We start from the raw sequence: 15866 nt of genomic DNA on the forward strand, positions 1-15866 counted from the left end.
TATTTGACTATGCTACAGGGGCTGTAAAGTTAGTGTAGTTCATAATGTAGTGTCTGTACCTGTGTGTGATGGTGGTCTCACAATTATTATGTGATTTTTGCCCCAATATTTATTAATTTTAACGGCATACAAAATTACTCAGGTCTCGGGTTTCCCAGGTTGCAGTGTGTCGTGACATGACATCACTAGTCAGGTGATCAAAGGGAGCCTGTCCTGCTTCAATGGGTGGAGCGACCGCTGAGTGGGGGAGAGGTTATTTTACAACAACTGGAGGCACCCTGGTTAGAAAACACTGGTCTATTCATGAAGAACAAGGTAGGACGTTTAGAAAAGTAGCTTTGCGGTACAAACTTTTTTTTATATTAAAGGGTATTCCAGGCAAAAACTTTTTTTTAAATATCAACTGGCTCCGGAAAGTTAAACAGATTTGTAAATTACTTCTATTAAAAAAATCTTAATCCTTCCAATAGTTATTAGCTTCTGAAGTTGAGTTGCTGTTTTCTGTCTAACTGCTTTCTGATGACTCCCATCCCAGGAGCTGTGTAGCTCCTATGGGGATATTTTCCCATCATGCACAGCTCCCGGGACGTGACATCATCATTGAGCAGTTAGACAGAAAACTTCAGAAGCTAATAACTATTGGAAGGATTAAGATTTTTTAATAGAAGTAATTTACAAATCTGTTTAACTTTCCGGAGCCAGTTGATATATATATAAAAAAGTTTTTGCCTGGAATACCCCTTTAAGAGAAGTGCCCTTTTTTTTTAACTTCAGTCCCTGCCCTTCAAAAAAGTCTGTGCACGTCCCTGCCTTCATTGTTCCACTGTGTAGTGGTAAAGCCATCACTAAGGCTTCTAGCTCTTTCTAGTCAGCACTTTCCATAGATAATGTACCGAAATAATGTGCAAAACACACGTTAGACCGCCACTTGGAACTGTTAAAAATAAAAAATCTAAACAACACTGAGCTGCATGCGAGCCACGCGCCCACCCAACTCGTCTTTTTGCACTAGCGATTAAATAGCTCTGGATACAGTAACATGGAGAAAGACCATGGCCCAGATTCAAGAAAATAAGAGGGGGGTATCCTCAGCCAAGTCTATGATGTATAGGATCTGACGGGATTTTGGCCCGACATCAGATGCCCGGTTACCCCCTGTCACCCAGCGTGGCATGTAGTAACACTATTGTTCCTCCTGGAAATTCTGACCTAAATAAAAAAGAAATAAAAAGGTTCTACCACAGACAAAGGAGTAAAGGTTTGGAAGCCTTAAGCTGACTAGCTTCCAGAAAGCGTGTGTATGAAAGCGTACATTCGATTAAATAAGTCACTCTGTAAAAAGTCACTCGCACTACATAAATCTGCGTCTGCCGTGCCATGTGTGCTTAATCACAAGCTTTTCATTCGCTTTTTTTTTTTTCTTCTTCTCTCTCTCTCTCTTTCGAGCGAGCCAGACGGCACAGAAAATCCCGCACCTCTCCGTACACGTCATCAAACCATCATTCTTTAAAGGAGCAAGAAGGCCGCGCGCATTACTGCGCGGTGATCCCAGGCTTTGGTCGTACCTGTTTCTGACTGTTTGCAGCTGGGAGCAAATTTGTAATCTATTTGTAATGATTAGGAAGATTTACCTTCGACCGGCTTATTTAAAACGGGTTATAAAAGGCATAACAAGCAAATAGAAGGATACGGGGAGCTGCCAGCAGTGCGCCGAGATGGTGATATCCACTTTGTAGAACGATTAGCAGTCGCCACGTTCCGTGTCAGTAAAAAAAGAACTGTTACTGCATTGATGAAGATGGGCGCAAAATTAGAGCCGCGGTATTCATAATAGAGAGAACATAACAGAAATGTATAAACATAAAAAGATGTACGACTAAGGGTGAGTTACACACAAAACGTGTCACTTCCTGCTCTGCCATGTCGCATTGTGTGTAGTTTTTGGAATAAAAGTTTTTGTGCAAAATTGCCACGCTGCAATACTTCTTCTACCTAACAGGAAAAGATGCAGTATCTATCCAAATTATATATATATATATATACATATATATATATATGTTCAGAGTGACATCTATTGGTGACAGGGCAGAGGTCCAGGTGGTAGTCCACTTCTGTCCCGACATGGTCCAGCATCTCCTCCGATATGGACTCTGTTTCAATACATTGTCTCAGGTTGGCCAAGTTCTGAGGCTGGGGGTCAGATACTGCCACGTCTGAGGTAGAGTGCACGAAATGCCTGCACTCCAGCCGGACACGCCGGCCGTGAGCGCTCTTTGCTTATGTCCCCGCTGCCGGCAGGGCTGGGATTCGCATCGCGGGACGCGCCGACATGCGAATTCCAGCCTGTCACTCAGCTCCTTCATCTTCTGCTTCTCCGTGTCCTCGCAGCCCCGGCACACGTGCCCCAGCCTCCTAGGGCGTGTGTGTCCCAGAGCACTTACTCTTAAAAGGCCAGTGCTCAATTAATCAAGTGTCTACACCTGCAGCCCTGTCCTTAAATATCAGCTCCTCCCTTGGCTCCCTGTTGGATCTTTGGTTGCCTATTGCCATAGTGAAAGTCCTGTGTCTCTGTTACCATGTTCCTTGCTACCTTCCCTCACCTAGTGCCATCTTGCATGTCCTGCCAGTCTCCTTCTGTGCTACGCCACCTCCCAGCTACCTGTGTGGACGAGTAGTGCCAGGGGTAGCGACCTGGGTGCTGCCTGCCACCTGCCGCAGCAAGACCATCCCACTTTGCGGCGGGCTCTGGTGAAAACAAGCGGCACCTTAGACTCCGCTCCCTGTCACGGCTCACGTAATCATTCACACAGGCCCAGAGGATCCACCACCTGCCCTGACCTGTTACAGTGCAGACTGATGCTTTCCCAAACCTCTTTCCCTATCTATTTGGAGAAACTGCCCTAAATGGCAGCCCCCAACTGGGTGACAGTCCCTATACTTGACTACGTGCAGGGGCATCAGAATAGTACTGTATGCTATTCAACAAGGTAAAGAATCACTAGACGAATGCAGGAGAAACAATGGAGCAAACTTAGGTAATGACGCAGTACAAAATTACAAGGCAGAGGCAATGTCAGGAAAAAAGCAATGGGTCAAACCTATACACCCTGTTCCAAATTATTATGCAAATTCTATTTAAGTGTCACAAAGATTAAATATTATGTTTTTCGGTTTAACTCATGGATGGCATTATGTCACAGGGCTCTTTTGATCACTGAAACAATCTTGGACATCTGAGATAATTAGATTGCCAGGTGAGCCCAATTTAAGGAAAAACTACTAAAAGTGGGTGTTCCACATTATTAAAGGGGTACTCCGCCCCTGGCATCTTATCCCCTATCCAAAGGATAGGGGATAAGATGTTAGATCGCCACGGTCCCGCTGCTGGGGACCCCGGGGATCGCCGCTGCGGCACTCCGCCATCAATACTGCACAGAGCGAGTTCGCTCTGTGCGTAATGATGGGCGATACAGAGGCCGGAGCAGCGTGACGTCATGGCTCCGCCCCTCATGGCATCACGGCCCGTCCCCTTAATGCAAGTCTATGGCAGGGGGCGTGACGACCGCCACGCCCCCTTCCCATAGACTTGTATTGACGGGGGCGGGCCGTGATGTCACGAGGGGCGGAGCCGTGACGTAACGATGCTCCGGCCCCTGTATTGCCCGTCATTACGCGCAGAGCGATCTCGCTCTGAGCATTAATGATAGCGGGGTGCTGCAGCAGCGATCCCCGGGGTCCCCAGCAGCGGGACCCCGACGATCTGACATCTTATCCCCTATCCTTTGGAGTACCCCTTTAAGCAGAGCACCATTTTTAAGCAATATAGCTAAGAAAAAGGATCTCTCTGCTGCCAAAAAGAGTGAAATAGTTCAATGCTTTGGACGAGGTATGAAAACATTAGATAAAGTATTTCACGAAAACTTAAGCATGATCATTGCACTATTAAGAGATTTGTGGCTGATTCAGAGCACAGATTGGTTCATGCAGATAAAGTCCCATTGAGGATGATTTCTGCCAGATCCATGCATCGAATCAAGAGAGCAGCTGCTAAAATACCATTTCATAGCAGCAAACAGATATGTGAAGCTGCTGGTGCTACAGGGGCTGTAAAGTTAGTGTACTTCATAATATAGTGTCTGTACCTGTGTGACGGTTTTCTCACAATTCTTATGTGATTATTGCTCCAATATTTATTTTTAACAGCATACAAAATGACTGTTGTCTCAGATTTTCCCCAGGTTGGAATGCAGCCGAGACCTGACATCACTAGTCAGCTGATGACAGGGAGCCTGTCTGCTTCAATGGGTGGAGGAATCACTTGGTGGGAGAGAGATCAATCAGCAACTAATGCAACAGTTGTAGACACCCTGATTGAAAACTTCAAGTCTTTTGAATGGATGCAGCTCATTTATGTTTCAGTGGGTGGGGTGGCTGATGTGTGGGAGGGAGAAAAATGGAATTATGGGATTTGTAGGGAAAAGAAGAAAACTCAAACAGGAAATACCAGTTCACAGAAAGCTAGCCACAGTGTTATGGTAATCTCACTACATAGCCATTTAGCCCCAAGACAAGCGCAGATCCTTCCTAAGCATGTCCATTACTGTCTGCCAGGTATGTACTAAAATCACCTTATGGAGGATAACCACCTTTAAGGTAAAGGAAAAAGTTCAAGTCTCAGGAGATCAGAAATCACAAAGTACAGGGCACAGGAAAAAGACATTTAAATTGATGTCCTATTCTCAGGATTGATCGATGTATGGTTTGGATCAGTAGACCAGCACCTCAATGTAAACTGTGACCAGAGACAGAAGCCTCAGGTCTGTTCATTGTATAGTGGCCATGCCAGGTTACTGCAGCCCATTGTCGGCCCTGTGTAAATGGCACAGTGATTAGGCCATGAATATGCAAATGCTCATTTGTTAGCCTAATAAATCTTTTTTTTGTGGGCAAAAAAATCATTGTTGGCAGCACATCCTACAGTGTAAACAGGGGATGTACTGCCAACAATAATGGAGGTGACCGGCCTCCTGAACGATTCTGCATACACAATCGTATGTGTAGCTGTTTACTCACACCCATCTAAATGGTCTTTTCAATTAGTGACCATCAACTTGTTTATAGTTTATCGGCATTCATGAGCAATCAATAATCTGCCAGTTTAAAAGGACCCTAAAACAAGGTTCTCGGCCTTTTGGCTAAGATCAAGTGTAGTATCTGTTCTTATCAGTTTCATGCTGGTGGGGATGAGTGTACCAGGGCGTTCCGGGGCTGGTTCTGTGACCTGTTTCCTCCGGGTCTCGCCATGAGGTTGAGAGGGTCTAGAGCTGAGGTACTTTAGTGCCTCGGGGAGTGGTGACCCTGAGGTGCCGAAACTCACTGGGAGAATTGGCTCACTGAGTTGACGCACGGGCACCATGATCTCTTCACCATGTGGGACTCACCTCTTGATTCCCGACCTTCTGGCTAGGATTAGAGACATTTTTATAGATCTGGCCGGATGTCCGGGCAGTATACCTGCGCACATTCACTCACTTATTTATTTCTTTTTGTCACTGTGTCACTTTTTGTGTGTTCACAGGATTGTTAGGATGCGGTAGCCCTTTTTGGTGTCCCTCCTGGTGGTCTAGTGGAGGTGTGTGTGACCATCAGGTTACTCACCTCCCTGAAAAAAAACCAGGTACTCGTGCATGGGCAGGGTACCGACCGTTTATGTCTCTGCAGGCAGGTACCTTGGGTGATTCGAGAGCACGTTCCTCGGCTCTTAAAAAAAAAATGAAGGACCCTAAAACAAGGGTTTAATATTAGGATTGTGCTGGAATTTCCTTCTGGGAAAAGTAAAGTAAGAGCTGTTGTAGGAGACTAATGTGGGCAAGAAACAGTGGCCTTGCTGTGGGGGTGTGGGGGAGTGTGGACCATACCTGAGTGACACCCCCATGCGGGGTTACACCACCAATAGGGAAGTAATAATTCTGTGATGGTGTCACCCCATCCAACGTCTTGCTTGCCTGTCAAAGATATAAAACTGGCAGTGGCAGAGAGCGACAAGCACAATCTTCCTATGCAATGTGGAGGACATCATTGTTTTCCACTGGCAAAAAAAAAATACAACGGAAAACCCAGCAAACCTATTCTTGCACACATGGTATTGGCAAGTTTATAAAAGGGTGTCAAATCTGTAGCTAGTCCTCTACAAGACTTGAGTTCCCATGAGTTGTTCCTGAGAAACTCCCTAAAAAAATCTTTTGAAGGGAATGAAGCACTTACCACATATAACTCTCGACAACGCGTTATATGAGGTAAAATCTTTGTCCTCACCATCCCCGGTGGACAATATGGCCTCAGGGATGGTGAAGATATTAAAGGGGTATTCCAGGCCAAAACTTTTTTTATATATATCAACTGGCTCCGGAAAGTTAAACAGATTTGTAAATGACTTCTATTTAAAAAAAATCTTAATCCTTCCAATAGTTATTAGCTTCTGAAGTTGAGTTGTTGTTTTCTAACTGCTCTCTGATGACTCACGTCCTGGGAGCTGTCCAGTTCCTATGGGGATATTCTCCCATCATGCACAGCTCCCGGGACGTGACATCATCATTGAGCAGTTAGACAGAAAACTTCAGAAGCTAATAACTATTGGAAGGATTAAGATTTTTTAATAGAAGTAATTTACAAATCTGTTTAACTTTCCTGAGCCAGTTGATATTTATAAAAAAAGGTTTTGCCTGGAATACTCCTTTAAGTTATAAAGTCCCCCCCCGAACACCCCCGTGAGTAGTTCCCTAGGCAGGTCCTGTCGCTCTGGCCATAGTAGTGTCCCGGTTGACGGCTCGCTTCACCGCTCTGTTCCTCTGGAAACAGCTGGGCTGGGACAAGTGGGACGCTCCCTGGTTCTATGGGGATGTTGTCCGGTTTGTGAGGGAGCACCAGCTGGAAGGACTGAAACCCGACCTATGGAACAATCTACAAGCTCATCCGAGCTAAGGACTTGACTGACGGGACTCCCCGCAGCCACTGCAGAGACAGTTTGGACTAATGTGGCCTCAAAGCGGCTTACCAATGGACACAAGGACTTGTCGTGGATGGCCGTCAAGGGAGGACTCTCTCTCAGGTCGTTCATGCATGCACGCAACCTGTGCACAACCCGTTACTGCCCCCGGTGCCCCTACGTGGAGGATTGTTTCACGTGTTTTGGCAGTGCCCCTTTGCACAGGGTCTGTTGGACGCCCTGGAACATGAACTCAGAGACTCTGTGCCCAGAAGCTGCCTATCGTACCATTCGGTGCTTTACGGTCTGTTCCCTGGGACCCACGATGTGGAGGCCATCCAGGAGGCCTGGCGCCTTATGAACTGTTTTAAGGATGCAGTGTGGCTTGCCAGGAACCCCCTCATGATCAACAGGGAGAACATGTCTTTCCGGGACTGCCGCAGGTTCATCAAGAGCCTGCTTAGAGACTACTCCATCTTGGACAGCCCGGCCGTTGATGAGGAAGAAGAGGAGTGAAGACCCCTCTCCTTCTCCCATGTCCCCTTGAAGATACAGCCCAGCAGTTTGGCCCTGTGATCCGTCCCCTCCCCACCCCCACATAGTCGCCCATACCGCCCCCGCCCCACAGCCCATGCCCCTTCCCCGATCATAGATTGTATTGTTTTGTTGTTCGATCTCTTGTGCTTTTCTATTACAGGATTGAGCGGAGTGTTAGAGTAGCATGATGTGCGATGTACAGCTTAGGGAACCTTTGCTGTGTATTGTACTGTCGTGCTTTGTGTGATTGTAATTTATTGTATGACTTGTAATGACTGAACGGACAATAAAGCTCTTTCAATAACCGCTTCACCGCTCTGTTCCATCTGCTTAGGCAACAGGGTGATGATGTGGCCGTTAACCATGCCGAGGGGGCGTTACTACGGCTGGAGTGACAGGACCATGTATAACTAGATAGACATCTTGAAAGCAGCCATATTGTTTATACATATTATCAAGATAGGACTATAAAATTGTTAAATAAATGTATAACAAACATTGTGTAGGTGAAATGTTCTCTCGCTCGGTAGACAGACTCACGTGGCAGACCTTCCATCTCCCTGTAATTTTTTAGCTGTGGCGTGTATTGGCACCCTGTACTTAGCAGTGGTCCAGCACAGGGAAGGGTGTTTTACATTACTATTACACTCTCTGGAATGTGATGATAGGAGCGGTGTTCTGAAACAAGTGACTTTTGAAGTGGTGTCATTGGCCTGAATGAAATACTCAGCAATGGCAGAATGATGAAACCAAAATAATTTCATCTGACTAAAAGAGGATTTATTTTACAAGCTTAGCTAAAATAAGAAAATGTCCTTGGTAATCTCACAAGCTCCATGGGGGGAGATTTATCAAAACACGTGTAGAGGAATAATTGCCCAGTTGCCCATAGCAACCAATCAGATCGCTTCTTTCATTTTTAACAAGGCCTCTGCAAATTAAAAGAAGCGATCTGATTGGTTGCTATGGGCAACTGGGCAACTTTTCCTCTGGACAGGTTTTGATAAATCTCCCCCCATGTCGCTCATATACAATAGTAAAGCAGGCAGCACAACTCCAAGGACACTTTTTAGTGGGTGCCAGGCTATGGTGGTATACCTCAAAGCCACAAAATATACATACAGTGCATAGTGAGAAGTCGGCACACCATATGAAAGTAGTTTTTTTAAACGGTCTTGGATTTATTGTCATCCATGTGCAGTTTGATATCACAGTGTGATAAAAAAAAAATTGCAACTTTTCGGCCTTCCAAAAGCCCTTCTTCAGGCTCTGCCAGGTCCCCATACACACATACTTTCATTTTGCAGAGGTCTTGTTAAAAATGAAAGAAGCGAGCTGATTGGTTGCTATGGGCAACTCAGCAACTTTTCCTCAGGACAGGTTTTGATAAATCTCCCCCTATGGGGGAGATTTATCAAAACTTGTCCAGAGGAAAAGTTGCCCAGTTGCCCATAGCAACCAATCAGCTCGCTGCTTTCATTTTTAACAAGACCTCTGCAAAATGAAAGTAGCGATCTGATTGGTTGCTATGGGCAACTGGGCAATGTTTCCTTTGCACAGTTTTTGACAAATCTCCCCCATTCCCTGAAGCTACACAGTCACCCACCCTACACAATTGTTGTGGCCGTTCTTTCCAGATCGCTACATCTTAACCCCTTAAGGACTCAGCCCATTTTGGCCTTAAGGGCTCAGACAATTAAATTTTTACGTTTTCGTTTTATCCTCCTCACCTTCTAAAAATCATAACTCTTTTATATTTTCATCCACAGACTAGTATGAGGGCTTGTTTTTTGCACGACCAGTTGTCCTTTGTAATGACATAACTCATTATATCATGAAATGTATGGCGCAACCAAAAAACACTATTTTTGTGGGGAAATTAAAAAGAAAAACGCAATTTTGCTAATTTTGGAAGGTTTCGTTTTCACGCCGTACAATTTATGGTATAAATGACGTGTGTTCTTTATTCTGAGGGTCAATACGATTAAAATGATACACATGATAACATACTCTTCTATTATTGTTGTGCTTAAAAAAAATCACAAACTTTTTAACCAAATTAGTACGTTTATAATCCCTTTATTTTGATGACCTCTAACTTTTTTATTTTTCCGTATAAGCGGCGGTATGAGGGCTCATTTTTTGCGCCATGATCTGTAATTTTTTTATACTACATTTGCATATAAAAAACTTTTAATACATTTTTTATAATTTTTTTAAATAAAATGTATTAAAAAAGTAGCAATTTTGGACTTTTTTTTTTTTCGTTCATGCCGTTCACCGTACGGGATCATTAACATTTTATTTTAATAGTTCACACATTTACGCACGTGGCGATACCAAATATGTCTATAAAATTTATTTTTTACGCTTTTTGGGGGAAAATAGGAAAAAACTGCCGTTTTACTTTTTTATTGGGGGAGGGGATTTTTCACTTTTTTTTTACTTTTACAATTTTTTACATTTTTTTTTTACACTTGAATAGTCCCCATAGGGGACTATTCATAGCAATACCATGATTGCTAATACTGATCTGTTCTATGTAAAGGACATAGAACAGATCAGTATTATCGGTCATCTCCTGCTCTGGTCTGCTCGATCTCAGACCAGAGCAGGAGACGCCGGGAGCCGGAAGGAGGAAGGAGAGGGGACCTCCGTGCGGCGTTCTGAATGATTGGATCCCCGCAGCAGTGCTGCGGGCGATCCGATCATTCATTGAAATCGCTCACTGCCGCAGATGCCGGGATCTGTATTGATCCCGGCACCTGAGGGGTTAATGGCGGACACCCGCGAGATCGCGGGCGTCGCCCATTGCCGGCGGTTCCCTGGCTGCGATCAGCAGCCGGGATCAGCCGCGCATGACACGGGCATCGCTCCGATGCCCGCGGTTATGCTTATGACGTAAATGTACGTCCTGGTGCGTTAAGTACCACCGCACCAGGACATACATTTACGTCCTGCGTCCTTAAGGGGTTAAAGGGGTATTCCAGGCAAAAACTTTTTTTTATATATCAACTGGCTCCGGAAAGTTAAACAGATTTGAATATTACTTCTATGGGCAACTGGGCAATGTTTCCTTTGCACAGTTTTTGACAAATCTCCCCCATTCCCTGAAGCTACACAGTCACCCACCCTACACAATTGTTGTGGCCGTTCTTTCCAGATCGCTACATCTTAACCCCTTAAGGACTCAGCCCATTTTGGCCTTAAGGGCTCAGACAATTAAATTTTTACGTTTTCGTTTTATCCTCCTCACCTTCTAAAAATCATAACTCTTTTATATTTTCATCCACAGACTAGTATGAGGGCTTGTTTTTTGCACGACCAGTTGTCCTTTGTAATGACATAACTCATTATATCATGAAATGTATGGCGCAACCAAAAAACACTATTTTTGTGGGGAAATTAAAAAGAAAAACGCAATTTTGCTAATTTTGGAAGGTTTCGTTTTCACGCCGTACAATTTATGGTATAAATGACGTGTGTTCTTTATTCTGAGGGTCAATACGATTAAAATGATACACATGATAACATACTTTTCTATTATTGTTGTGCTTAAAAAAAATCACAAACTTTTTAACCAAATTAGTACGTTTATAATCCCTTTATTTTGATGACCTCTAACTTTTTTATTTTTCCGTATAAGCGGCGGTATGAGGGCTCATTTTTTGCGCCATGATCTGTAATTTTTTTATACTACATTTGCATATAAAAAACTTTTAATACATTTTTTATAATTTTTTTAAATAAAATGTATTAAAAAAGTAGCAATTTTGGACTTTTTTTTTTTTCGTTCATGCCGTTCACCGTACGGGATCATTAACATTTTATTTTAATAGTTCACACATTTACGCACGTGGCGATACCAAATATGTCTATAAAATTTATTTTTTACGCTTTTTGGGGGAAAATAGGAAAAAACTGCCGTTTTACTTTTTTATTGGGGGAGGGGATTTTTCACTTTTTTTTTACTTTTACAATTTTTTACATTTTTTTTTTACACTTGAATAGTCCCCATAGGGGACTATTCATAGCAATACCATGATTGCTAATACTTATCTGTTCTATGTAAAGGACATAGAACAGATCAGTATTATCGGTCATCTCCTGCTCTGGTCTGCTCGATCTCAGACCAGAGCAGGAGACGCCGGGAGCCGGAAGGAGGAAGGAGAGGGGACCTCCGTGCGGCGTTCTGAATGATTGGATCCCCGCAGCAGTGCTGCGGGCGATCCGATCATTCATTGAAATCGCTCACTGCCGCAGATGCCGGGATCTGTATTGATCCCGGCACCTGAGGGGTTAATGGCGGACACCCGCGAGATCGCGGGCGTCGCCCATTGCCGGCGGTTCCCTGGCTGCGATCAGCAGCCGGGATCAGCCGCGCATGACACGGGCATCGCTCCGATGCCCGCGGTTATGCTTATGACGTAAATGTACGTCCTGGTGCGTTAAGTACCACCGCACCAGGACATACATTTACGTCCTGCGTCCTTAAGGGGTTAAAGGGGTATTCCAGGCAAAAACTTTTTTTTATATATCAACTGGCTCCGGAAAGTTAAACAGATTTGAATATTACTTCTATTAAAAAATCTTAATCCTTCCAATAGTTATTAGCTTCTGAAGTTTTCTGTCTAACTGCTCAATGATGATGTCACGTCACAGGAGCTGTGAATGATGGGAGAATATCCATTGCATGATGGGAGAATATGCCCATAGGAGCTGGACAGCTCCCGGGACGTGAGTCATCAGAAAGCAGTTAGACAGAAAACAGCAACTCAACTTCAGAAGCTTATAACTATTGGAAGGATTAAGATTTTTTAATAGAAGTAATTTACAAATCTGTTTAACTTTTCGGAGCCAGTTGATATATTTATAAAAAGTTTTTGCCTGGAATACCCCTTTAATACTGAAGAAGGGCTCTTGGAAGCCTGAAGTGTTGCCATCTTTACTCGCATGGTGTTATCTTTAAAAAAAAAAAAAAAAAAAAAAGAACAACCCACACATGGCGTGCTGTCTTCTCTCTATAGACTGTTGCTCATATACAACTACTTTCTGACTTTCTGCTTCAAACAACCCTAAGGCCATGTTCAGATGTGTAATTTACAGTACAATAGATGTTAATGAGTAGAGTTGAGTGAACTTACCGTAAACTGGCTCGTAACGAACCTTGTGGCTCGGCTGTTGATTACTTTAGTCTGCATAAATTAGTTCAGCTTTCCAAGTGTTCCCATTGCCTGGAAAAGTCCGGGATAACAGTCTTTGGTCTCCTAGGACTGTATCCATTTTTTTTTCCAACCGGAGCACTTGGAATGCTGAACTTTTTCATGCAGACTAAAGTAAGGCTGGGTTCCCATTACGTTTTCCACCATACGGGAGCGCATACGGCAGGGGAGAGCTAAAACCTTGCGCTCCCGTATACCTTTCTATGCGCTCCCGTATGTAATTCATTTCAATAAGCCAACCGCAGTCATACGTTCGGTCCGGTCGGCTCATTTTTGCCCCGTATGCGCTTTTTCCCCGCACCTAAAACCATGGTCGACCACGGTTTTAAGTCCAGTTGTAAAAGCGCATACGGTGCAAAAATGAGCCGACCGGACCGAACGTTTCACTCCGGCCGGCTCATTGAAATGAATTACATAGATGAGCTCATAGAAAGGCATACGGGAGCGCAAGTTTTTAGCTCTCCCCTGCCGTATGCGCTCCCGTAACATAATGGGAACCCAGCCATATCAATGGCCGAGCCGTGAGGTTAGTCAAGAGCCAGATTACTGTAAGTTCACTCAACTTTATTAATGAGGTTCACTAAGCCCTATTCCCACAAAACAGAAAACTTTCGCTCACAACACACAAAACTAGACCCATCAGAAATCAGAAGCGGAAATGTCATAAGAAACTCCAAGGGGTATAGTCTTAAAGGGTTATACCACCTTTACACAGAACAAGTGATAATAGGAACCATGTGAATTTCTATTTGCTGATTTCTTAAATCCATATAAAGGTTTCCTTGGAATTTCGACATAAAGTCCTGGGGAACAGAGGCCAAAAACAGCTGCTCTACTTTGTGGAAGAGATTCTGGTTTGGTTGATAAACCCTAGCCAAGCTCTTTAAAGGGGTACTCCGGTGGAAATGTTTTTCTTTTTTTTTTTTTTTATGAACTGGTACCAGAAAGTTAAACAGATTTGTAAATTACTTCTATTAAAAAATCTTAATACTTCCAGTACTTATTAGCTGCTGAATACTACAGAGGAAATTATTTTCTATTTCAATTACTTTTTTGTCTTGTCCACAATGCTCTCTGCTGACACCTGAGGCCTGTATCAGGAACTGTCCAGAGCAGGAGAAAATACCTGCTAAAAACTACTGGAAGTGTAAAGATGTTTAAATAGAAGTAATTTACAAATCTGGTGGTCACAGGGGCCTGACGAAGCACCGAACGGTGCGATACGGCTGTGGCCCTGACGTCTGATTCCCCCCATACCATCACAGCCTCCCCGTCCTCCTGCTGCCTGACCGTAATGTGCCTGACCGCAATGTGACATCCGACACCTCAAGTACTAGGACCTGGTGAGCTGCTCCGCAATCTTTCTTTTCCTTATCTTTTAGTGTTGTGACTAATTCACAAATCGGTTTAACTCTCTGGCATTAGTTAATTAAAAAGAAAATGTTTTCCGTTTTCCACTGGAGTGTTTTAAAAAAAATAATATGGTGCAGGGGGGGGGGGCATAGAAAAAAAACTAAGCGTACCTACCTACTGTCCCCGCAGCTCCTATTTGCCTCCATCTGGCCCCCTGATCTCTAAAGACAAGCGTTTTGTGCAGGACCTGTTGGCTCAGCTAATTACTGGTCACCACGATTGGCTGAACCAGCAGATCCTGCAATAAGCCCTTGTGATTGGGTGACTGGATGGAGGCAAATGGGAGTGGCAGGTGCCCGGGGCTAGGTAAGTATAGGTTTTTTTTCTAGCTTCCCCTCGCCCCAGTACCATATTATTTTTTTGAAACACTGGATAACCTCTTTAGGGGGTTAAGCATTAACTTGCAGGGAATCTCCAATAGGTGGCACTAGAGAGCAGGCACTTTTTCTTCTGTAGGAGAGCTCATTTGCATACTTTTTACCCAGTGAGCATTGTACAAGCTTCCTCCCTCTCTCTTTTTCTTTTTTTACACCTTCTGTTCAAATAAGGCTATGTTCACACCAATTTTAAGGTGGATTTTAAAACAGCCATATTACACCAAAAATACCCCTATTTTTTGTTTTGTTTTTTTTGTTGTTTTTTTTATGGCAGAAAATATTACAGCTGTAAGAAAAGTCGGAGTAACAAAGTCGGGGACATTTATCAAGTTGCAACTTTACAGAAATGATGTTGCTTGAACCAAGGTGGCGGTAGGAAAGCATGAAGGGAGCAGATACCTTGGCTGACGCCAAGGGGGATGCCAGGAGCATTTGTGGTCCCCTAGTAGCTTCAGCGAAAAGGGACATCGAACCTGGAACCTCGCAGGTACCTTTTGGTCCGGAGGGGAAGGGTAAGGTTTGTTGGGGGGCCTCTCTCCTATCGAAGAAGGGCTTGCGATAGACCACATCCTTTGTGCGCGTTTTTTTTAGTGTAACACGTTTGCACTTTTTCTTGCACTTTGGGTGATTCGAGAGCACGTTTATATTGGAAGCCGAGGTACGTGCTCTCAAATCACCCAAGTGCAAGTGTTCACACAAAAAAACGTGCACGAGGATGCTGTCTATCGCAAGCTCTTCTCCGAAAGGAGAGAGGCCCCCCAACAAACCAAACCCTTCGCCTCCGGGCCAAAAGGCACCTGCGAGGTTCCAGGTATGATGTCCCCTTTCGCCGAAGCTACTCAGGGACCGAAAGTGTTCCCGGCAAACAACTAGGCGTTAACCAGGTTGTCACCAAGGAACCAGTAAAACCGGTTTGGCATCCTGCCGAAACAGGATGCCACGGGGTATAGCAGGGAGGTGAGGAACCTAATGGCCACACACACCTCCCCTAGACTGGCAGGAGGGACACCCAGAAGGGCTACCGCACCCTACCAAATCCTTGTGAACAAACAAACACAAAAAGTGGACACAGTGACAAAAAATTAATAAATAAATAAATAAGTGGATGTGCGCAGTGTGTAATACTGCCTGGACATCCGACCGGATCTATAAAAATTCCCCGATCCAAGCCGGAAGGCCGGGATACTAAGGGTGAGTGCCCAGAAGAGTGAGAGAAAAAGTGCGTGCTATGTGCTTTCATTCGAGTGGGGTTGCCAATCCCAAGTGAATTCCGGCACCCTGGGGTCACCACTCCCAGGGCACTTGTGCACCTCGGCCTTCACTCTACCCAGA

General features: G+C 44.3%; 1 protein-coding gene and 1 pseudogene across 1 annotated transcript in view; one reads left to right on the forward strand and one right to left on the reverse strand.

Moving 5' to 3' along the window:
• Nucleotides 1-15866, reverse strand: part of ERG (ETS transcription factor ERG) — a 414806-nt gene that overhangs the window by 319100 nt on the left and 79840 nt on the right. The window lies entirely within an intron of this gene.
• On the forward strand, nucleotides 5176-5286 carry LOC130359842 (U2 spliceosomal RNA; annotated as a pseudogene).

This window comes from Hyla sarda, chromosome 2, assembly GCF_029499605.1.
Source record: "Hyla sarda isolate aHylSar1 chromosome 2, aHylSar1.hap1, whole genome shotgun sequence".
Classification (NCBI taxonomy): domain Eukaryota; kingdom Metazoa; phylum Chordata; class Amphibia; order Anura; family Hylidae; genus Hyla; species Hyla sarda.